Source organism: Megachile rotundata, chromosome 1 (assembly GCF_050947335.1).
Source record: "Megachile rotundata isolate GNS110a chromosome 1, iyMegRotu1, whole genome shotgun sequence".
Classification (NCBI taxonomy): domain Eukaryota; kingdom Metazoa; phylum Arthropoda; class Insecta; order Hymenoptera; family Megachilidae; genus Megachile; species Megachile rotundata.
Genome location: NC_134983.1, coordinates 23,705,742 through 23,731,496, shown reverse-complemented (window position 1 = coordinate 23,731,496; position 25,755 = coordinate 23,705,742). Strand labels below are relative to the sequence as shown.

The following is a 25,755-nucleotide window of genomic DNA, read 5'->3' as shown; positions in this document are numbered from 1 at the left end:
AATAATAGACGAACAAGATGAACGACAGACTGTATATATATCGAAGAATTCAAATTTTACCTATTTACGTAAAGTAACCACATTTTTAACGTAGCTTGTCTTTTTTTGAAAATATCCGATATCTTTCAATTCGCAGAATTTTTGAGCATCGGAGCTGCAGAGACTTGTCATTAGCTTATTCATGTGACGTTTATTTCTGTACCCATTCATTTCGAGAGGAAAAAATTCTTTTAGTGTTTGTACTGATTACAGTGGCACACAAATAACATAGCTATGCAGGCTAGAATTAAGATAAAAGGAAAGGTAAGATTATGCGGGCACACCTACCGTACCATTAATTCTGAGACATCTTGTAGTCCTTGCGAGTTAATACGTTTATTTGATGAGGGCTTCAAACGAGATGGCAACGTTATAAAACAAGTAGGAATGTTCATCTTTTGAGCGGATTTATAACCGGAAGCTTTAAAGCACGTTGAAAGTACGACCGTTAAGTGTTATGTTGGCAACTAAATTTGCCATTAGTCTTGTTTCAATTCTGCCCGAATTGTAACGCAAAAAATTCTTAAAGGTATAAGAGTGGTGAGGGTAAGAGTTATTTGTACCGTATTAAAATTTGTGTAGTCGTATTAGCCTTGTTCGGAAGGAAACACATTTGCGATACGGGAAGCAACACGTTCGAGGCAAAAGTTACTAGATCCCGTGGGAGAAAAAAATGTGTCCGGCGCCACTGATCGCGGACCGAGAGCATATAGAAGCCAGAAAGCGAGGAGAGAACGCGTTGGACGATATACGCACACGGCGAGAGAGAAAGAGAGTGCAGAGAGACAGAAATTGAGGGGCACACCCGCTCCCTGCGGCCGTCGTCAATCAGAATTCCGCGAATTAGCGTTAACGGGCCGTTATTGCCGCGTCCATTTGGCTAGTGTACAGTTTGGGTCGTGGATATGAGCCCATAGATTCCCCATATTCTACGCCGTATGGGGCGATGGTGCTGCCGCGCATAGCCCACCGGAATCCGGTTAGTTACTACCGCATGTTATGGACCGCCGCGTGCTATTCCCTCTCGCTCTTCCAACACCCTACACGTTGGATACTCTCCCAGTCTCTCCTCTCCTCTCCTCTCCGCTTGCCCCGTCTCTTTCTCGCCGCCGTGTATCCGTGGAAAGCTCCACCCTGCCGACGGGCACAATGCGAATGGCCGCGGCCTCTCTGCCACCGGCTTTATGCATCTATCGATACCTATTTACCCATTCGCGCAGGAGCAATGCTTCCTATTTCCATGGATAAATGTACACAACGGCCAGGATCTATACGCTGCGTACCGCTAAGCCGTCGTTGAAACTCTTCTGAATCAACGGGGATGCACAATTTCGACTAGGAGCTACAACGACGAACGCTCTTTTGATCTAGGACCTAGATTTTCGGACATCGAATGGCTAAAAACGAGTGTACAGAGAGATGTTTCTTTTAAGTGGATCATGTTGGATCACGTTCAGGTTAGGTATCGCGTAGGTTCGAATTTTTCTAGCTAGAATTGTCGGAGCATATCGATGTCCGTTCGAGAGCACCTCGTGGGAGTTACTTTTGATTGTTGCCGGTGAAATATGCATCCATTTCAGAGATTCGAAAGTTTTTAGTCGCGGGATATGTGGCTATTCGAGAGCATTTCGAGCGAAGTAAGTTGAGAATCATTTTCAGCTAACTAACTATTATATGCATTCGAAATAATGTGTATTTTGCTCCCGAGCAGACAGACTAGTAAGGTGCGTTTGGGTTAGGCAAGTAGCCAGGCAAGTAGCTAGGCAAGTAGCCAGCTAGGAGCAAGAATGGGGTCTGACAGACTATTTCCTCTGTTTTGGGAGGCAATTTACTTAGCTAGTTCAAATACACCCTTAGAAAGAAAGTAAACGAGCTCGCCAAGAGCTCACTGCCAGGAAAAGGTTTCAGAACCACGTCCAATTGATATTTGTCTGCCCAATTTTTTATAATTAATCATACGAGATTGCAAACAATAACCTGTCGAGTTAATAAGTGTAAAGAAACAAAATAGCTTAAAGACACGTTATCAAATGAAAGATTTGACGTAAAACAGAATTTAGGAACACGCTCGGCGCTTACAAAGAAACTTCATATTGAAGATGTGCAATATTTTCGCAATGTACGCAAGTTCAAATTAATAATAGCAGCAATTGGCTCGGTTAAATCGTGTACACTCTACGTAACGAAGTGCTGTACATCACCCTGAAGCTTATTAGATTTGCTGAGACCTTCAACGATTCTCACGATGGTACATACTCTGAGAATATGAAACTGGTTCATATTTCGGAAGCAACTGTCCAATAATAATGTTACGATGTGTTCATGCGAGATCAAGTTACAAAGTTACTCTGTCACTTACTCTTTGACGAAGTCCACTCAAAGGAAATAGCGGACATAGTTTCGTATAATTTTACTCTCGAACAAATATACAGGATGTCACATTCTAACCGAATGTCCAAATCACTTTCGCGATAAAATTACGGTGACCTTGAGGGAATTCATTTTTTACGAAAAAAAAGTAAAAATTTTCTTGCAATACTATTATTACGACATGTAGAATATTTTCCCTAGGGAAGGTTTTCTTTCAGTATCCACAGAGTATTATCGTCAATTTCCTTAGGAGAGGAAACTAGAGTACAGTATCATTGGCATATGTCGTAATGACACTATTCCCTACAACACTATTTTCCCTAGAGGAACCTTCATGCAGTATTGTATTCTCCCTAGGGAAGCCTGCCATATCCGGTAGTGCAAAATAAACAGCCTCCCCGAACGTAAAGCATATTTTTCTGAAGAAAGATCTGCTACAGCAGCAACTATCAGATCCATGAATGTCAGGAAGCTTTAAACAGTGTAAAGTTAAGGTTAGGTTGACCGCGTGGAAGTTGTATGCGGCTACATTTGGTATGAATGATTTTATCCAACAACGAGTTGTAACCAGCGTTGATGTTCATACATGGAGACCGCGCGATTGCGATTCTATTCGAACACACTCGCAACCGGTTGGTTCGTAGCTTGATGAAAATACTGATTGTTATTATTTATGCAAATGCGGGTAGAGCATTATGTTATGCTACAATTCTGTTGCGTTAGAGTGAATTATTTATCGGGTCGGGTTATTGCAGACGCGGAACGCATTAGCGCTTGTTGCCAAGTGGCGGAAAGAAAAAGAGGCGCAGCGAAAGCGGGGAGGTGATGTTCGTTCCCGAAACGAACGCGATACAAGGCACATAAATGTCTACGTAAACGGGTGAAACAACCAGTTTTCAATAAATGGAGGCACGCGGTCCTCGTCTGAATATATCGGGTTGCAGAAGAAGAAAAGCAAGATAGCAGCGATGCCTTTGTTCCGTTGACGACGAGAGAGAAGGAGAGGTTGCGCAACGTAACAGGAGCCAAAAGAAAACCATCCGTGTCCCGCTGGGCGGTTGTCGGTAATCTTAAGCGATCATTGCCTTATTTAAACTTTTATGCAACGAGTTACTCTAGGCTATCCAATAATTCCCGTCACGTTCACGGGTTCTGTATGATGTGCACCGTATGCACGTCACTCTCGCGTCGTAGATGTCTCAATCCGATGAGCGTCGAGGGTTCAAGGCGATTTGCAACGGCACGTAGGAAGAAAAAGCGATCGCATTATGCGTCGAGAGTCTGACGCGCGAAAATGATGCAAAGAAAGTCGATTCGGCGGACGCTTCGAGGTTCTAATTGCCTAAGGGTAGAAGCTGCTTACCTGTAATCGATACCGTAAATCGGTCTTCAACCTGGTCCTTGTTCTATACCTGTCACTAATCCCATAGCTGCCCTTATATGGTTTGCACTATGGACAGACCAAGTGTTCGAGACCCCCGTCATGGATACCGCAGACTTCTGAACTTGAGAATTCTTGAACTTTGAAATCGACTATTCTTCATTTTCAACCTCTCAAGATTATAAATATTCGACTTTACAAACTTTTGAATTTACAAATGTATAAAGCTTTAAATTGAGAAATTTAAAAGTATGTCAGAAGTATAAAAATCTTAGACCGGATAACAGGTATCAAATACCTCGACCATCCACCTCACCGTCGAACAGTAAACTACGAATGCGACCCAAAAAGTCCCAGTGGCTACTTTTTTCAAATCGCACGCTTTTTTACCTGACTCTGTAAAAATTACCCCGAATTACCGTCACGGTCAACGCAATTGCCTAAACGTCAACGGACGTCTCAAGGACCTCGCAAAGGTCTCCGATGTTTTACGAACTCCTTCCACCCCTCGGTTGACGTGGCCACAAAAAGACCTTAAAAAAGCGTTCGTAAGGCAGCAGCCAGGAAGGCAGTTACGAAATTGCAAGGAATTTCAAGGCTGCTCGTAAAAACCTCGGAAAAGAATAGGCAGGGTGCCGCGTTTCCTGCAATAGTGCGGCTTTTTTCTTCACGCTGGTTGACGGAGGGTAAGGATGGGTCCGAGGTCTCTCAAGGGTTGTTAAAAACGGCCGGTTTGGCTAAAAAAAGCATTTAACGGGGTGACAGAGAGGGTGTTTATGGCGGGTGTACCCATAAAGGGTCACAGTCGACACTGACTCCTAGGGGAGTGGGTGGTAAAAAGGCAAAGCTGCAAGGTCGTTGCGCTTTGACTCGTTGAAATCGGCCATTTCGCAATTCGTTTGACCTCGTAAAACTTCGATATGCTCGGCCAGAGGAGCCAAACTTGTTGTTTCTTTGCGCTATAACGATCCCCGTCCTGATATTCCTCCACGAATTGCAAATATTCCCACACACCTTTCATTATGTACCGTGAAATATTTTATCGAGGTATCCGGTGTTTGGAAATGTAGGTAATTGCTATCGTTGTGGATATTAACAGTTTGTATCGTTTATATCGTTACTTTGTTGCTGGAATTTATTTGTTACTCTTTCGTATACGAGTGATGATAGTTAAGTGAACAATACGAACGTTAGACAATTTTTTAAGCTACAATTCAATCATAATTGAGAGACAGAACAAAGTGATAGGTTGTACTCCGTCGGGGTAGGGTTGAATTTAACCTTAGTGCAATATTAATTTCTCAACACTGATTGTCAAATTACTTCTCATTTGATGAATGTTAAAAAAATACGCTCATGTGCATTTTCATTGTTATAATTGCATGACCTGCAACCAGAAATGTATCTGCAGACGAAGTTGCAAAATAAAGTATATTTTGGTGAGCCCCAGTAAAACTATAATAACGGCATGTATTTCAGTCTAGGTCAGTTAAAAATAAACCTAAATAATAACTATTAACCTCTGGGTACCACGGTACTGTTAAATTTGACGCTGTTAAAGTTGACTCTATGGTAACTGTTCGTAAAGATTTGGGTAAAAAGGTAAAGCAATGAAGGAAACGGTAAAGATATGACATTTTATAAGGAAAGGATCCATAAAACATTGCAGGATTGGAGTAACAGGTAAAGTTTGTGGGAACAATCCGTCGGAAGTGGTCATGCCGACCCGTCGGATCCGTCCCATGACTGAAACTAACCATTTACGCTTGCCTCGGCCTCGTAAACCCTACAATTGCCTATTTTGGGGTTTCTGCTTTTTTTCACCGTGTCCCTCATTGAAGGCCAGCACTTTTTTTCGCAGTCAAGGACGTCTAGAATTCGTGGGGTTAAGCCTAAGCGAGCAGAAGTTTAGTTCCATCCTGACTACGCGCTTTCAACGTCGAAGCTACGCTTGCTCTGTCAGAAAATCGTTTTTATCGGAGTAATTAATTTAAAATACCAAATTAGCGGCAAACTCGTCATCAGCCAGATATGGGAGACTATCGCGAAACAATTAACATACAGAAGGCCATAAATCCCTTGTGAAGTGAATTATAAATTCTGATGGAGTGGACTCCCGTGTGCTTTTAATTATAATTAAATTTCATGGTAGATGTCTACGATAATCTTGAAAGAGGTGTGCTAATATAAAATTGTGCTGTGGTGAAATTTCAGTGAAGTTTCGTGATGTTTAATTGTTACTTGAAAGAAAAAGTCGGTACCAGAACAGTGCATGGAATGTCCAGACCATTTTCTGAAGATAAACAAGTACTCTCTGATAACGCGTTGCCGATAACCGAGTAAGTAACCTCTAGTGCACGAGCTAGGTTTTGCTTGTTTAATCGTTTCTACGGTGTCTAGTTTGTACACTAAGGGTTGAGGAATGACTGCGGTTCAGGGGAAGATAAGTTTTCTGTAATCTTTTCTGACCTTAGAACGACGGAGTCGGGTCAAACGTCACTTAGAACGGAACGTAGACAAATAATACCTAGACTAAAAATTAGCTATCCGAATTCTTATTTTCCGTTTAAAAAATTTAAGGAATTTAAATCAGCAAGTGAAATAGTGAAACACATACTCTCGATTAGATATTTACACAAATTTATTCACCAACATTTACCTTAAATTTCATAAGGTACTACCGGTATTTCCAAAATAGCGAGTTGGATAACTGTTGTTGGGTAGATATAGAAAATTTGAGTTATGGAGAGTAAAGTGCCAAAAGCTGGACGAGGCTTGGTGACAAACGCGTTTGTACACGGTATATAAGTATGAGCAGGATCGTTTGCGTTGAGGCAGGTCAAGAACTCGTAGCCATATCAATATACTTAAGTGAAATGATACGAGGCAGTCGTAAAACTCGACAGTAATGACGCATTAGGGGGTTGCCGGGCCGATTTAGTTGGCTATCAAACAAAAGGCAAGTTTTACTGAATCCCGGCCCAGACGGAGGCGCGCGTTTTAAAAGGTTCAGTCGAAGGAGTGCTGCGCCCGGCCATTTATACCTGACGTTTTATGCGTTTTATAGGCCCGACGTGCGTCTCGTGTGCCAAACGGCGCATAAAAGTGCAACCAGATTGCTCGTTCGCCTCGTTACCACGTTACGGATTATTCTTCAGATTTCACACTTCCACACCGGGGAGACAGAGGCTATCCACGATTGCGTCCCGAGATTAATTTTTACACGCCTTTCGTCATACTTCTCCTTCTACTCCCCCCTTTTACCCACCGACTGCTATGTCACGGGGATAAATAACGCGTATCTTATTAGCAGTTAGATGTTAATCGATCTGAAATCAATTACTCCAAAGTACTTATGTGTAATTGCTACCATTGCTGCACGGCAGATTTTATGTTCTCGGGTAATCACGATATTGATAGGTTTGGATATGGACAGCGACAGTAATCGAGCTGTGAATAATTGCATTCGTTCGTAATTGCCAATCGGTTTATGTTAGAATTTGTGGAGCGTAGGTTGCGCTTAAAAGTGGCATAATTTGAAGTGTATATCGATACAATAAAAGTAGAACGTGTGTATATGTATTTTTCCAAACTCCTAGAGTTCTTTAATCATAATTACCTTAAAATTCTATCTGAATATTAATATTAAGTCTTCTGAAAATACAACTAAACATAATAGAGGAATAGTGACATATCAATCAATTACATAACCGCAGCAAATGCTTTATCTCCGAAATAGACGTGTCCAAGTAACCGCACCTCGTTTAACATCAGATTCGCGTTTGCCGCAAGACCGAAGTGTAATTTATGTTCGATGAGGAAAGTACCGAGCAAAACCGTGTCATTAAAAATCAGATTGAAAGTTCTTTCGCGCAACAAGGTGTACGGCTGTTTTTTTATTACGTGCACGCATGCAGTCGAAGTATCGACCAAACATGGCGAGAACTTCTTGGATTTATGTGGTGGATGGTACGCTGGCGAAAAAAGGGAAGAAGACAGAAGGGAGAGAAAGTAGGAGCGAAGATTGATGGGATCAATATGCAGTAAGTCTGAGCAACGCGTTTCGAGCTAATGGCGGAGACGCGCCGGGAAAAACTTTGATATTACCCGGTAGCCAAGAGTACTTCCACGTCCGACGTTTTTAGTTATGGTTATAACTTCGCCAAGTTAAATAGAAAAAACGATTAAATCGAGCGTATAAATGCGAGGAACTTTGTGAAGTATGCACTTCACGACAGTATTATGACACTTTAATATAATTATGTATACATTTACACTTTTTGAGCGTGAAACATTAATGTTTATCTCGGATCTTCTGAAAAATATGTACTTATAACGTATACATCTTTTGATCACCGAAAAATTAACTTAATTTTATACTATATTTTGTTATAATTTTTCAAACTTTAAAGGATTCGTGGTAATGTTTGTTTCTAGAGTACAAAACTCTGTAGTTTCAAATTAGTATGATCGGATTCTGGTTCAAATATCATCGAATGTCTCTTAGGTCTGAGTTACCATTGACCTAGGTTCCGTCGTTCAAGAGTTAATAGCAAGAATTCCCTTCTTATTTATCTCAATATCGAAATTTAATTGATTAGATTAATATACAACGCAGATTTAATACATTCACAACTTAACAACATTTATACAACTTAATCTTATAACCCTATAACCCTAATTCCAATATTTTTTTCTTTTTTGTTGGAGCAATTTAAGACCTATTTTTTAAATATGAAAGTAATATATATAAAAGATATATGAGCAAGAAATGATATAATACAGAGGTTGTACCATAAACGGTGTTTGTATGACCGACGGTTGTTTGACGACAATTTCACTGTATCGTTTATTAATTGTTCGCAATGCGCATCAAATTAGTTGAGCTCGTAAACGATACGTCACGTATCCAATTTACAATTGTACTACTAGCAATGGAATAAATTAATACTGTTGCTATACTATCGTTCGCATAATAAATGCCGCGTTATCGAACGCATACGTTCGAGGTATTAGCGCAACGCGTATACGCAACAGCGAATTAATTAATCGAAGAAATTTTTCAGCCCCGATCGACGTGCCATCGGATTAATGAATTTATAAAATATAACCGCCACATTGGAAACCATAAAGTATTGAATTACAATTGGTGGTCGGTACACCGATCACCGAACAGAAGCTACAAGATTTATTTGTTTAATGAATACCGTAGATTTAAATAAAATGTTAAAAGTGAAATAAAATATTAAATTTTCATGAATTTTATTTCGAAATCGCTCGAATTCTATCGCAAGGAAATTGTAAAATTACTGGAAAACGTTCTGATTCGAGAGAAGGTGCTTATTAATAAATTGTTGTTGAATTGAAAAAAATCTGTAACGCAAAAATGAGGAAGTAGTTTAGTTAACCTGGTGAAAATATTCCCTGTGCTCTCTTTAGAAGTATGAAGTTATGGTTACAGTGTAAGTGTTTCCTGTCGAACTACAGTTCTGATGAATACGTCAGGAACGATCAAATAAACAAATTCCTATGGGAGCAGTTACATTGTACACGCTGCAAAGAATATTAATGATTTATTCGTTAGAAAATACTTCTGACAAATCGACTCTGTAATCGTAGCCTAAGAAACTAAACCTAACCTAACTCGAGCGTAGACAAGAGCATACGTTACATAACTTCCCTATTAATATTTAACAGTCGCTTGAAAGAAACATAAATTTACGTCAAAGTGCTACACGTTATATCATTTTTCCTTATTTCTTATATAGTGGTTACCAGGTCATATTTGTTAAAACAAGTGCAGCGAAAACATTTATACATTCTTTTCATTCTTCGTACGGCAATTAATCTGCAAATTAGACATAGACCTGTGTAATAAGGCACTTTAAAACTAATCAAACTTTTGACCCTTAAGAGAGACATATTTTCAATTTAACTTTATTCTTTACGTCGTATAATTTTTTAAAGCTTGCGTTACTTAATAACGGAGTAACTATAGAAAAATTATTGGATACAGTTGACAGACCTGCACTATGATTGACTCAGCTTTGTCTCGAGTTAAAGATGTCGGCAGTTAACCTTCAAATTTAACCTCTGTTACCTTGCATTATTAGTATACCATTGCCAAAGTTTATCCCCTCTACTTTCCAATAGTATAAACTTCCCGGCGAACATGTTAGAAATGTAGCAAAGATAGTTCTGATAAGTGGTTTTATTAGAAGACACGCATAAGGAGAGGAACAACGATCCTCCGCCAAAAAGGATATCGCAAAAGTCCGAGAAGCAAGAGATTAAACCATGCTTCGAATTCGAATCTATAAGTGTGTGTTTTGCTCCTCTGGGAATCGGGCGGCGGCACGTGTCAAAGGGTGGAAGAAGAAGAAGAAGAAGAAGAAGAAGAAGAAGAAATTCAAGCAGCGAGTGGACACATAACGCGCAAGCGCAGACTGCGAGGGAAATACTAGGGAAGGACGCGTGCGCGAGTGAGACGACGCGCATAGTCAAGATGGCTGCCGGACTCCCTCCATCGGGTCTCCCACCGCTAGACCGGTTGGTACGCCTGCTTCGAGAAGAACCGAAAACCAGCTCACGCCGCCTAGCCAGAAACGGGTACAATCGCATACTGTTTCGTCTACACTTACCCCAAATATTTTTAAACTTCTGCAGCTTTTTTTCTCTCCGCGCCGACGACGCCCGCCACTTTGGCTTTCCGCTGGTTCACGCTGACTACCGACATATATACACGCCTTTCGAAATCCTCGTCATTCTTTCCTGTCGTCGTCGATTTTCCACGAAAAAGACACGCACGAAAATGTATACTCGCGACGCTCACACAGTGTAGCGCTGCTTGTCACGAAGGGGTAGAGAATCTCGGGACGCAGAGGAGGGGAATGATGGTAAGGGCGAGTTGCGTGAAAGACGCATGCGAGAGGGGAATTCTACTACTTGCCTTTTTCGTGCCGCGAAAATAATGCGTCTGTTTCCATAACCGCAAATATTAGTAGGGCTTTAATGTTATTTACATTTAGATCGAATCACTTTTCTAAAACAAAATGTGGGTTTAGAATTTATGAGAATGACGCATTAAGAATATACCCTTAGATCACCAATTTTGCATGAAATGAACGTGTCCATAAACTGCGACATTTTTTAAATTTAGAACGATTTTATATCGTTCACTTTCAAAAGTGGTGAGGTGGACTTTTGGAATTCCTTAACTTTGGGGCTTTAGAATTTTGAAACTCTGGAACCTTAGAATTAAAAATTTTACAATTCTGGAACTTTGGGGCCTCAAAATGTTGAAACTTTATGAATTTAAAAATTTTTACACTTGCTTATGAACTATGGAGCTTAGGGACTTAAAAATTTCCAAACATGAAACTTTAGTACACTGGAATTTTTAAACTTCAGCCCTTTGGGGCTTTGAGATCCTGCAATTGCAGAACTCTGGAACTTCAAGACACTGAAATCATTGAGTATAAAAAGTCCAATGCGCATATATTAATTCACGAAAACAATAAATGTTTCTCGATAAAGCTGATTCTGTGGAATACGTAATTTTCCAACAAAATTCTATCTTCGATGAAAAAAAAAACTGTATATACTACTGAAAAAAATTGTGGTCTTAAAAGAGTTAAAGGTATCGTTACACGGCAAGGGTTAAGAAATAATTGGCGACTGTACGAGGAACAGGAACAACTCGAACGGGGCTCGTGATAGGCTGGCAGTAAAACCAAACACTATCGATCGTTAAAGCTGTCGTGAAACGATAGTTCTCTCGCGGAAGATTTCCTAAATCGCACGCCAGTAACCGAGATTCTTATCGGAGAGTCAAAGAGGCGGTTTTAAGGATAGGCTAGAAAACCAAAGGATACGAGAGGTGAAAAGGCTGAAGAGGAAGAAGGATAAGGTTGGCAGAGAAGCTGCGACAGATGGACCGTGCGCGGAACGTGGAAGGAGAATCCTAAGATGGCTGCCGTGTGAGCACGGCGTACGCGTCGCGTGCAACAACAACAACGTGGGTGAGCTAACGGGTGCCCGATGTGGAAGTGCAAGCCGTAACTCGGTGATTTTTCTCGGGAGTGAATTCCATTCTTGTCGACGGAGTTTCGTTAGAAAAAAAATCGTTTTCGTGAACCGGCAGAAACGTAGCGAGCCGCGCGGCCACGCCCTTGCCACAGGCAGCCATCTTGCGTGTCAGCTGAGCGCGATGCACCACGGTAGTCAGTGTTGCAACCCTAGCAACCATCAAACGATTTACGCTGCCTTGCCAACATTGCCTCTTCAGGTACTCTTCAGGTACTTCTCTCACATTTTACACCTTATTCTTTCATTATCGTTAAACTACCTTTACATATAACGTTGCAATAGTCTTTATTCGAATCTAAACATTCAAATAGTAAAAGCTCCTCGTCGAAGAGGACCAAAATGCAGTTTTTAACGTAAAATATCTTGTTTACTTGGGATGATACGTTTTCCCGCACTTTTAGTAAGAATTTGCGACTCTACCCGTTTTATGGAGGGAAGTTGACCCAAAAGGGATATAGTTACACGAAAGCAATTAAATAAGGCGATAAAGCGTCGAGAAAAATGAGAATGTTAAAAATAACGATTCTACCAAGTTGCTTTTTATCTACCACACATTGCAGCCGTGTTTTGGATGTTCCGTTTTTCTTCCAGCCGTTTAATCGTTTATATTTTCCGGTCGTTGATTATGCTATACCGAGCGTTGTCGCGTTGGAACAATAGCGGAAAGAAATTTATTGGAATTGCAAGTTCAATTTATTTTTCCAAGCGAATTCGAAAGCATTCTTTCGATTGTATTTTTAACCGTTCCGCTTCAACCTTATGGCACAGACGGCATAAGTCCTGGGAAATAAATTCGTTCGCGGCATATCTACCCGACGAAACAAAATAGCGAATAATCGTGGTGTTTAAGTTCGATTACGTTTGTTGATTCATCCATTTATTTTCACCGGCACCGGGAGGAGAAGGCTGATATCATCGGGTTTTAGCAGATCGCGAAACATATCCACTTACACTTCATTGCCTATCAAGACGAGTACTTCAGCTTGAGTTTCATGCCTGCCTCGCCTCTCCACGGAACTTATAAACGTGTTATATATCAGATAAATGTTTTCCCCTTCGTAGCTACCGTCCACTTTACCCGCGAGTAGTAGGAAAGTAAGCCTAGTAAATATTCCCCGATCTCAGATAAACTCATCGGCAAAATTCCGATAAACCCACCGATTTTACGGTAACCATACGTTTCTTGCCCCTGACTTTCACACGGTTTTTCACTATTTGTCTTCTATTCGACTGTGCTTCCAATATGTTCACATCTCTGCATGTTCTAAATCATAAAAGGTGTAGACCATGTTTATTAAAGATTACATTGAAATGTCTTAAGAATGACTCTGCTTCTTATCCCTACGTAAAAAATGTATAATCCTCTGCTCTATTGTGCCCTGTAATATTCTAAAGTTCACAGACATGTCAGACAATGTTCACGATATTTAACAAAATTAATAGTTCGAAAGCTACTTGTCTGGTTCATGTCTGCCACCCGATCATTTGACCAAAATAGGTTTTTAAATAAACTAAAGCTTCGTTCCTAGTTACTTTGATCCTCGATTAATACGTCAGAAGTGGTCAGTGAGCAGTACCAGTATGTATATGTATTTGAAAAGCCCGTATAAATAGAAATTAACCTCTCCGAAGATGGAAGAGAAGAAGTAAGGAAAAAAAGAGAAGAGAAGATAGTATTAATGGGGGGATCATGTTTTTGCCGTTTCTCCGCGCAGCCTGTATCTCTTCTCTTTCTTTTCGGCTTCAATCCAGTGGGACTCACACAGCACTTCTTTAGATCAAGCACATTCCTGAGGCTCTGTTGGCCCCGATGAACCCACTTGATGAAAAGCTTTACCAGCCCACGTCGCCACTCTTATGGTACACCACGTACCCCGTGCACGACCCTGTCCTGTCCTGTTCTGGCCGAGCCTATGCACACGCCGTATCTAGGAGCACTGGTCTACCCTGATAATCCACGACTTCTGCTTCGCGATCCTATCTCACCTCTATTGTTTCTATGATCGTACGTACAGTTAACCGTACCAGTCGTATGTAATATTACAAAGTCTAAACCGGACGGGTACGCGATATGCATCGTTGTTTCTTTCGAACTGGATAACACGAAATGTTTTGAATTTCATCGATTTTTTTCAACAGCAAACTTTGCGTTGTATCGTTTCGACCCTTCGGTACTCCTTTCAAGTTTTTAGTATTTGTTTACAATCTATTTTATATTCTATGAGAATGATCCTTTTCAACTGTGGTACAAGGCTGTGCCATTGGAACGAGTCAGATCTAAAAACTTATGGTAGTTTCAGCAGTGGAACTATTATTTCTTTGCTGGTAACGTAAGTGAGGAATTTGGGCTTGGGATGATTTATCGTTGTGTTTAGAATTGTGTTTAACATTCGGATCTTAGGATTTGGAAACAGTGGAACGTCAGAACAATATTGAAATTGGAGATTTGAGATATTGAGACTTAACAAAATTGTGGTAGTTTCAGAGGTCCGCCATTTAGGGTTTCTCCGAACCGTCGCTCGCGTTGTATAACACGAAAATTACTGTAACTTGATATAAGCGACAATTTGCATTGTGTGATAAGGAAAGTAGGTTTCCTAAACTGAAAACTATAAAATTTGAAAGGAGAATATGTCATTTTTATGACGTTTTGTACTTACCGTACGACGTAACCTTCAAACAATAACCACCACTGAGTAAGGATAAAGCTATTCTCGCTAAAGTAAATGATAAAACCTTACGAAAATTGAGGTGTTACACATAAAATTGATACGGTAGCCAAAGTACTAAGGCATGAACATATTTTTACGGTCACAATTTGCGCTCAATAAAAGTCAGAATAATCGCAAGCGAAGAACAAGTCTAATTTATTCAGGATATCTTATCTGGTGAGTCGTAACTCTAAGTTGACGAGTCAGCTATCATTGCATGATTGTACGAATATTACAACTTTAATTCACAATCTTTCTTTCTTCATTCTACCCCCAACGTAAAATTAGATAAGACAAATATCACGTTAAATTACAGTGATAGTTTGATGGCCCATTAAGCGAAACAAACGACATGTTTCGCGATTAATAAAGAGTACGTTTATTCGGATCAGCAAGAAACATGGCGTGTATCGATCTTCCAGAAGTTTCTTGCACGCCATCAAAAGTGTAATAATTTCACTGACAACGCGTTCTTCACACACGCACCGGAAGTTCGTTTATGCTGCCACGTATCTGGCTAATCTGAAAACGTTCAGACGTTAGTCACTTCTTGTTAGCGCCTAGGGTTATCGTGTACGACGCCATTAATGTGCGCATCACGGCAGTGCATTAAGGAGATAGACACTGCGCAACATGAAATAATTATACAAGAAGCTTATAACAAGTATAACGATGTTCCTTTCATCTAGACCTGTTCTCGTTCGTGTTTCACTTTCATGCGATACTCGTGCATCGAACAATTTCCAGCCATCCGGATGATGAAATCAACAACCGATGTTATTAGGATACAAACAAGAAACTAGCGACACCTGGAAGCGTTCGAGCTTCGCGTGACACATTAATAAAAGTTGCTGAATATTTCACGAAATAACGTAAAAATATTTTGATCACAATTTTTATGTTAATTATAAAGTGCTAATAAAAAACGGTATCACTTTTGCGTGTCCCTAACAGAAATCTTGTTTCAATAGCATATTCATGGACGGTCACTATTCATCGAACTTTATTAGCTCATGGTATGTACAACAGTGGAAGCCTGAGGGTATAGATAATAAATCCTTCGACACAGAAAGTGAAATGATTAGGTATTGAATAGTTGTGAAGTGTAATAATAATGTAGTTTATAGCTGCTGCTTTTATTGCAGTTGACAAGGAATTATCCCAGGACGAATAGACGTGTACCGGAGCTCCCGCAGGGCAGCTTTACCTGTTATGAAATTTTCAGTGACTAGAGTAAAGAGAAGTCCTAATGTCGTCGATTTGCATGGCAGATTAGGGAAATTAGGTGGGCGTGCCACCTGGTGGTAGCACTGTCCAAACATTGCGGCACGCCTATTTACCTTTGCTTGGCTTACCTACCTGCTTGCACTTACTTAAGACCATCAAAGGAATGATTATAGGATATCCTAGTATTTGCCTCTACGATTGAGGTCAGAAATGCTTTGACTAGATAAGCTTTGTTCTACGTAATGTTAAATGAACTCTTACCGCCTTAAACACAGTAGCTAGCGAAACACGGTAGCTGTGTCGAAGATACACGATCACATTTCTTGCTATAATTTATCAGCCATAAAATGAGACTTTTTATTAATGAAAAACAGGTGTAGAAAAAATTGTTTACGAATCTTGCTACTTTTGTCTTTGTAGTTCTTAAAGAGAAACATATAAAATATTCCTTTCAAACACGAATTAAAATATTGCTGAGTTAATAAGTTCAAGATTTATTGAGTTACTTCCAATGCATTTTATTTCAGAGCCCATTCCTATTCAAATACTTTCATCGTTTCTGGGTTTAAATTAGATTCGAAGATGCGCTATGCTTAAATTATCTATCGCCATCAAAACGTAATAGCGTAAGAAATATAACTCTAATCATCTTTCGTTAAGGTTTCGTTTCACAAAACATATCGTGTTATGTAGATTCGCGACGAAGAGTACTCAGAGTACAAGTACCTCAATCGTAGATAAAACAAAACAAGGGGCACTACAACTCGTCAATAACGATACTATCGATAGTATTTCTTTGCAACTAAAGTCACAAGTGAAGTAATACTTGTGCTTCTGTTTGAGTATCCGTAATCGGAAGAAATATCGCGGTTGATAACTTCTGAGCCGCGATGGAGCAAGGATACAGAAACGCGTAATAACGAAGCGTTTACAGAACCAACCACGGCGATTTCATTATCCCTACGGTTCAGCAATTTACGGACCATTACGGCAAAGTCCTACAGGCTATAGCGGGCACGAGATAGCCACGTCGTATCATCCATTATTCATCAGCCACTTCTCTGGGCCTCCTCCGTATGTACAGTCTCGCCCGTTCACTTGCACCCCCTTCCAACCGGGCTCTCTCTTTAAATCTTTCGTTGCGACACAGATTCTTCATTCTTTTTTCTACGTTAAGCGGCTCCTTTTAATTATCCCGCCGATACCGCTATTGTTTTAAAAACTCCGATTTTATATTTCGTCTTATGTGTCATTTATCACTTCGATAAGTTTGCCATTGTGCGACGGCGTGCATTTGCGTCATTGACATAACTGGAATTTTTATCCGAGGGGAGTCTTAGTGTGCCGCGCGATATATTGCCATGTGGTGCATGACCACGCGTTAGATTACTACGCATTGTATAATTAAGCGTTGGATTGCCGGCGTGTAATTATGCGTTAGATCGCTATGGGTTGTACGATAAAGCGTTAGATCGCATTGTTTAACTACGTATGAGATTTTCACGCACTGTATAGCTATGCGTTATATTTAACTATAACTATACGTTAACTATACTGTAACTATTAAATCAAATTGAGGAGCACATCTTGAGGAGCTAACCCACGTTCTAAGGGTGAGCCAGACCCCTACTTATAGTTATGCCGTGACGCCAGTGGCCACAAGTATTACACAATAATATTTAATTCATGAGGAGGACCAACTTTCTCGTAGACAAAACTGTAAACGTTTCGACTTTGGATTTGTTGTTCCGTGTATTTTTTGTCGCCGTCGATGGACTTATAAAAACTTCGATATCCGATGGATTCGCTAAATGTCCATCTGTCATTCGGCCACAAGAATATTCGATTAAGAATAAAATACCATCAAGGTTTTTTCTGAGATAATGTAATGAAGCTTTATTTTTAAGAATTACGTTTAGATTTTCTGCGTGTCAGTTTCTTGTATCTGACCATACAATATGTAAAAAATGTTTTTCGAACTGTCGTTCTAGGTTTTTTTGGTTAATGATCTTCAGAATTATGAAAGGAACTGTGAATAAATTGAGGGCGGAGCTGTAGAGTGAAGGTATTTTCCTTTCAAAGTTTAGTTCTTTTTAATTACGAAAATATATAAATTATCTCATCCATTGTTCGAGTGCTGTAACCACTGTGACAAGCCTCCTAAAATATATAACAGTATTTTGATTAAGTACCAAGAATTCCGGGACTTCCTATAATTAAACTAATTCCGTCAGTAATCCAAGAATTGTGGTTTATTAACTATTCTCGTTTCAAAATATATCATCATTCTACGCACAAATTTTCCGAACAATGTTAAGCAAAATATAAATAATTGTTATGAGAGCAATATCTGCCAAAAGTTCAGTTTGATTGTGAAACAAACGGAGCCGAACGGAATCTATTTTAAAGGCGGAGTTGTCAGTGGAGGTATCCGAGCCACAAAGACCCGAAGGCCTCCCCTTTTCTTTCAAACGTGTCCCCTTCCTAGAAGATCCTTAAACCCAGTCCTCGCCCCCTTTTTAACCGACCACCATGAAGAAACCTATGATGGTGGAGTCGAAACGATCATCGGAAAGAAAGACACTCGCTCAAATTCGGCATGGGTCGCGTTTCTAATAAAGACACTTCTCATCTTTTTTTGCTTCTTCTTTGTACTCGAAAACCGCTCACCCGTATATTCGTTACAATTTTTTATGCCTGCGACCCTTTTATTGTCTTTTAAAATGTTACTTTCTCTCGTTTTGAAAAGCTACCTGGTGAGTTGAAAAAAATTGCGAAGATGTTTGTAGTGAAAACTAGATCGTAATGAACGAGTAAAGAGAAGTTGTCTTCAGGTGATTTAAAGTGTATTCATTGGACTGTCTCTGCGATCTGATTGGTTTATTCGATTGAGCCTCGCGGCGACATTTTGTTTTAGCGGGAACGTTACTCGTTCGACGTGACGCTTCGCGGTGGTTCGTTTCTCGAGAATGTGCGAAATTACGATGTTAATCGAGAATAATTAGCGTTATTGACTATTTTGTGACAAAGTGGTGGCTACAAATGACCAGAGCGAATGAATTTAGCATCGAATATAAAAAGCAGTAAACATGACAAGGTAAAAAATATATGACGCTACAGAAAGTGCTAAAAAATTGATTTCAGAACTATAAATATGTAAATTTGTTAAGTTGTTAATGCACAGATTGTAAAAGGAATTGAATCTTGACGGTACATTTATATGAAAATAACATGTTTAATGAATGAACAAAACTGTTATGTTGGAAGTTAAATTTGCCATTTCAGTTTTATATAAAAGCATTAAACGATAAATTTTGCTGTCTAAATTGAATAAAATCAATAGGATAAATTGTAAGAAGTACTGAAACAATTAATATATTGCAGCAAGAGTGTATTGCGTTTAAAAAAGTGGATGTTTTACATAGTTACTGCGAGCAAAGTATGTACTTAATTATTATTATGTGATAAAACTTTTTAAAATACAATTCTGCAGGAAAAGTGTATGCATATATCATTTTTATTGTTATGTACTTAATGGAAGTTAAATTGCATTGGTTACGTTAAGGTTACAAATGTAGAGAACAAATAAGCAATTAAAGCCGCAGCTAAAATTATGTTCATTTAACATTCTCTTTTGCTTCTGTCTGATATTACATAATTACAAGAAATATCTGCACTAAATTCTCTTTGCAGCTTAATAATATTCAGATGGTGCATTATATTACAGCATTTTTGGAAACTTAATTAGTACATTGCATATTACTATAAATTACCAACATTTGTAATATTTAATAATTGTACTCATTAAACTTCAACAAAATTAATTAGATATTTGTGGCTATCTATAAGAAACTACAATTAGCCCAGTAATTGCATAAAATTAGCATATTATAGTGAACAGTGATAGTATAGATATGTGTGCTTGACTCATCGCTCTGTATTTAACAAGAGGAAGTCAGTTGATGAATAGGTTTTAATTGCGGTATGCAAAGATTCATTTTCATGCTTCTAATTCATACACTTAGTATAAGTAAACACACAATTATCCCTCTTTATGATGCAAATCAAATGGACTTTTTATTGAAATCAGTTGAACAAGGTAAACTAACATGACTTTTGTTTTTTCACATTTGTATGAGTTATCGTAACTTTAAAATCATTTAAATAAAATTCCCTTCACATCAGAAGTCACAGTAACCTAGTTTAAACACATGTGATTTCAACTCTAGCTTTTATACAATACATGTAGAGAACAGAAATGCCACTGTAAAGTAAAAATATCTCACAACTTGGTTTTAAATTGGGACATTTTTTAATTTACACATATTATACTTTAGAACTATGGGAATATAAAAAGTTAAGAATTTAGAAATTTTTTAAATTGGGAAATTTAATTGTGTGGGAATTGAATCAGATGGAATTTTTTTGTGGATTTGGAAACGAGATTTGAAAATTTATTTGATTCTACAAAATTGAAAGCAAATGGCGAATAGCTCTTCCCTTATACTCGTCCTTACCCAGTGGAAGGTTACGTTCCCGACTGTACATAGAATAATGTTCCCTGTTATCCTTCGAATCGACAAAAGAATAAGACACGCTGAACGTACGTTATTCCCCTCTGTGCCTTTCTTGTCTTTCCTTCCCGGAAAGCACACTTTTCCTTTCTTCCTTTGGCCTTTTCACAGTGCGTCCATCCATTGGCGTACCCTCTCTCTCTCCTCGAGTATCCTCTCGATTTATACGTATTACGCTTAGAGACGTTTGAATTGCAAATCCATGTCGTGCGCTCGCCTATATAGCGCAACCTAAGCCACGGAGAAATGCATTATTGTTATTGCTGGCACGATCCCTCCACAGTTCAACGACGCGGGTATTAATACTTACGGTCGATGTGTTTCGTTACGTAACACTTAACTCCCATAATCTGGCCCAATAGACTGAGCTGATTGTAACTTTGTGGTCTGTCTAAGTTTCCCTCTCGTTATATGGGCCATGCCGAGGTGTCGCGCGAGAAGACGCGTTAAATTATCTTGCGACACTAACTGAACGCTTCCTTTTCCGAACGGCTAGCGGCTTTGCTATCGGACTGCCTTTCATCTCAAACGATCGTTACAGGTTATAACAGAAATTTTGTAATAAATCAAACAATTATATTATGAGAATAAATTTTCTATTGGAATCCATGATCTGGAATAAATTTAACAGATTTGATTAATTGTACGAATAAGGTTTCCAGAGATATCTGACTTCTTTTGAAAAAAATAAAGTACCGAAGGTCTATATTTTCCTTTGTATCATCCACATCTTTTTTTACATAAAACAAGAAATTTAAAAAATTAATTCTTCCGCAACAAATATCGGCATTTTCTCATACGTCGATGGTCCCCAAATATTTCGCAGAGACCCTCGGTCCCTTTCTGTCACTTTTTCTGATCAGAACGAAGGAACTCATGATTGTTTGTCGCGGTATCCGACTACCAGTAAAAAGCAGTCTGACGCAATGAAAAACGGAAAGCGATCCGCAATATCAATACTGTCGTTGAAGCGCTATCAGTTGTCGTTGATGTTCTTGGAAGGCGGAATTTTTTTTTGTTCAACACTACAGAAAAAGAAGGAGGAATTAGTTAAGAGCAGCTAAGGTCCGTAAACGAAAGCAGCAGCGAATATGGCGTTGCACGGTCGTCTGTCACACACAGGCCCTCCCTCTTGGAATCTTAATGTCGCGTGATAGCCGGCACACAAAGACCATCAGTGTACCCCGTGAAACAGAAAATCATTGTAAATTCAAAACTCAGTCGTTCGTTATACGTCCCGAACGAATATTCAATCTGCTTAGTTGATTACATGCTTCAACAGTCGCGTTTGTACAAAGTTAAAGCACTCTTTCTCTATTTTGATGCAGGGGTTCGGTGATCAGGCGCGATTGGTAGAAGGATGGACTGTCTTACGCTGTTTGTGTCTTTGTTTCAGAACCCAGAACCGGATCCGGATGACAGCAGTTACTTGAGATTGGACGAAATCAGCAACTATGACGTAATGAGGTAAGTTAGAATTAAACTACTAGTCTGCTGTAGTTTATGCGTAAAAGGAATTTATTTTTTAGTAGTAATATTCGAGGACATTCAGAGATTAGGGTCTGAAACTAAACTTTGAATACTGATAGGTCTTGAATCATAAAGTTGCTTCAAACAATTTGAAAAACTGCAATTGCAAGTTTTAAATATTTACGTAACTATAATAATTCGTGTGAAACGAAATGAATGACCTCGACAGTTATGAGAAATGTTATTAGGTGCATACAAAATGGCCGTCGTGTTTCACCTTGTTTGGTTGCAATTTACTGCATCGGTCAAATGCATATTCAAATCAATAGACATTAACGAAATTGATAGACTCGTATATTTGTAACAAATTATATATTTAGATTTATAAGAAGATTTATTTTATGATGTTGGAATTTCAGAATATGACGTTAATTGAAACAGATGAGAATGCTTCCTTTTCAATAAATTTGAATTGGTATTTTGTACGGCAATAGTTATCTACTAATTCTCCTCGATAGAATTATATAAGCGTTCGTTATTAATACGAATGAATTTCCATATTGGCTAAAAATAAACTGGGTTAAGTTACACGTCCGACAGTGCACACTTTCCCTCTTAAATTAGGGAAACTTTGCAAAAACGTGCCCAAAATAATTTGCGCAACCTATGATACGGGTACTTTATCAGACCGCACGTGTAGAAGCTTTCATTTTAAAGTCTGTAAAACACGACAAAGTTTTGTAATGAATCGCGTAAGTGATGTGAGATAGCACCTTTATAATGTAACCGGCTGCTTGTAAAAATACAAAAAATCATTTTTCAAGAGAAAATCGACCGCGTTGCATGCAAAGCCGTCCGCTGTTCACGATGAAGTTTTTACTTGTAGAAATTGATATTCAGAGCTAGGAACAAATTTTCGGAAAATATTTCAATCGGTTACGTAATGTACTTCCGATACAAACTTTTCGATTAAAAAGGTATTAATGATTAGTTAGATAAATTTAACGGCATTAGAATTTTGATAAAAAAAAAAATGTTGCTTAAAGAAGAGCCAGATCAGTATTTACAAAGGTATCGGGCACGTTCTCTTACAACGTTCGCATAAGTAACGATCTTCGAGCAATAGCTTATCCGCACCCTACCATTAGGTCTAAGTATTTATGGGCTCATTCATTTCGTTTTATGTTTCAATTTGGACGCATTGATACTTGTTTGTTTACGTGTAAGCTGCCACTCATTCATTCGACTACTCCAGCCACTTCTAACCAACCGTTATTATCCCCTTTGTAGTAGCAAACACACTTTCTTCATTACCCCGAGTCAGTTTAGTATCCTATCATTACGTATTACTTACTACTCGCTACCTTATAACCCATTAACGAGTCGTGATTTTCTGTGCATCGTGTCGTTTAGTACCCTGCTTAGACGAATAAACGTATCTTGTTTATATTGCTACTGTTTACGAGTTAAATACCAGCTTCATTTGAGTTACTTTTCAACTAGATCAGTTTTAATACTTAATCTTAAAAGGCCACGAATATGTTGATCTAAAGTGTGGATCTTAACAGGTAAAATATTTGGGAGTTTAGAATTGCAGGACTTGTGTACATCTGCGTTTACCTACTGTATTAGAAAATGTAGTTAGGTATAGTGATACTACCTAAGTACGTTATGAGTTAGGTTTTGTGTTGTAGCTGTTTTTTGTGCTTCGAAAAGTTCTTAAAAAGATTGTATGTGAACTAGATTACTGTAAGTATTATGCGTTTAAAGTAAAGGTGCTATCGTGTTAATTGTATGTTTAGAAAGTGAATTTTAATTGCAACTGGTTTACTGCTTTTGAATATCCTGAAAACACTACTGAGGTGTCTGAATGTAGTGCAAGTGAAACAGTGCTGTGGTTATGAAGGAATATCTGATCGTGAAGGTAGGGACTATGTAAGGATCCTTTCACATATTGATAAGGACGATTCAGAACGATTGAATCAATTCCGTATATGTATAGGATCAGTGGTGAACGGTGTAGTGTGATTGTTGGACTTAATGGCATCTGAAGTCAGATGTTTCATTAAGGACAAGCAATTGAAGACAAAGGCAATATTTAAGTGGTTCTAACTGCAACGAAATTAGTGTTTCAAACAATTTGATCCAACGAAAGACGCTTTACTTCCACTATTCATATTGCCGTTTTAATTGCAAATGGATTATGCAAATTGCATATTTTTTCTTGTTGTAATAGAAGTTGTTAAGTGGACAATGGAAACCAGGTACCGAAGTGATTTATCGCGATACCATGCAGAATGTGTGTTATTAATATTTAAAACGAGGACCGTGTTAAGCGAGCAGCTGGCTCGTCCAATTATCTTCCATCGATTTATTTCTGCATGCGAAACAGCATTTCCGATCACGACGGGATGATTCGAACGACGGCATTAAGTATAGGTGTTAGTCGATAATTTCGACGTTTTGTCCGAGGTTACAGCTGTGTCGAGAAAGTGTAAACGTCCTGAGTGGAACGTGTGAACGTGCCTTAATGTTTCGTGCATCAGTGGACAGGTTTTCTCAACCGGTAAGGTAGGCCGCCATCAAGTTTAACGAGTCCACGACTTGTGCTTAAATAAATTGGACGCCAATTACGTCGATGTAGGTGCTGTCTTCGATGTTTTGCTCTTATTTCTTCTGGTGTGTTATATTTCTTTCCGTTTTTAAAACTTTGCTTTTCATCCGTCTTCTCGTCGCGTTCCAGTAACATTACTTCACGCGTATTATTATCGTTCAAATCGGTTGGGTAAAGTGCTAAAGTGACAGTGGATGCTAATCTGTTCAGTTATTCGAACATTCGTGTAATGCGCAAAGATTTATGAGTGCAGCTGCACGAGAAGGATTGGCAAAGGTGATACACATTTTCCCGTGGTGATTCTACATTAGAAGCGTGACGCTTCAGAATTTCTGTTTGGACACGAAACGCAGCCGGATAATTCTGTATCGCGATAGTGACCAGGGTGAATTCTTATCTTTGGCCGAAAATATCGGCAGTGAAAAGTGTAGAGAGCTGCGAAAGATATTTGCAGCCAGGTGATACAGCAGGAAACCGCCAGATGGCAAAGAGGACTTCTTCCGTGTCCTTGCCGCTCGATCCTGCCTTCCTTGCTGATGTACTAAGGATCGATATTTATACGAGCAGGTATCTTTTTAAAATATGTTTTAAATTTGTAAAGTTCTGTGCTCGATCGAAGAGAGGAACTTATAAGCATTAATGATCTATAATGAATAAACGATCTGCATGCAAATATATTAAAGGATGATTTCTCGCTATGGTACATACAAATTTGCTCATCGTTTAATCTTTCAAAAAGCTTGTGTATCGAGCGAGCTAAACTACGCCACAAATTGTCTATCGAAGATTTAATAAAGACTATCGCGAGTTATTGCAAATCTATCGGTACAACCATTTTGGAGCACGTATACGCGCTTTAGTTACTCTTTTTTTCGAGCGTAACGCAAAGCCTGTACCTTGCTTCAATGCACCGCCCAAGTACGCCATTATTATCTACCGCCGCGAGTGCCCCTACATCACAGGTTGATCCCCAAGAGTTTCGATCCGCGCGAATAACGACGACGAGAATCGTGCTTATCTGAAATTCTGACGCTCGTTCATGATCGAATATTCATCCTTGGTCTCCCTGGGGAGGCGAAGGGAGGATGATATAAGAAAGCAAAAGAGAAAGAAACGAGCGGGGAACGCACAGTAGGGTTTAGAGGAGGGAAGAAAGAAAGACCAACCAAAATGAGAGTCCAAGCAGTGCGTTGAACCATGGCCGGAGGAGAGACCAGAAGAGCCAAAGCCACCGGAGCGATGAAGAATGGATGCTGGTTTAGCAAGAGTACAGATTTGTTC

At 39.1% G+C, this 25,755-nt stretch overlaps 2 protein-coding genes and 1 long non-coding RNA gene across 11 annotated transcripts in view; 1 reads left to right on the top strand and 2 right to left on the bottom strand.

Annotated features, from left to right (window-relative positions):
* The window catches only part of LOC105664357 (uncharacterized), a 79,148-nt gene extending 68,309 nt beyond the window's left edge, over positions 1–10,839 (bottom strand). For 4 of the 9 annotated variants that reach the window (XR_013038441.1, XR_013038444.1, XR_013038443.1 and 1 more), the window contains exon 1: positions 3,773–4,223. The gene's annotated coding sequence lies outside the window, so the exon portion shown is untranslated. Of the gene's footprint in view, positions 1–3,772; positions 4,231–10,431 lie in introns of those variants that run through there. The other 5 variants (XR_013038446.1, XR_013038445.1, XR_013038447.1 and 2 more) reach the window with 5 other exon arrangements.
* LOC143264619 (uncharacterized) overlaps positions 1–21,805 on the top strand; it is a 392,045-nt gene extending 370,240 nt beyond the window's left edge. Inside the window, exon 5 of the transcript XR_013038433.1 lies at positions 21,787–21,805. The gene's annotated coding sequence lies outside the window, so the exon portion shown is untranslated. The remainder of the gene's footprint in view (positions 1–21,786) is intronic.
* Positions 20,206–22,579, bottom strand: LOC143264639 (uncharacterized). The gene is made up of 3 exons (XR_013038485.1): positions 21,087–22,579; positions 20,701–21,003; positions 20,206–20,621 (listed from the first exon to the last, which is right to left on the bottom strand). It is a non-coding gene; the product is annotated as an uncharacterized LOC143264639 (long non-coding RNA).
* Between the last annotated feature and the right edge of the window lie 3,176 nt (positions 22,580–25,755).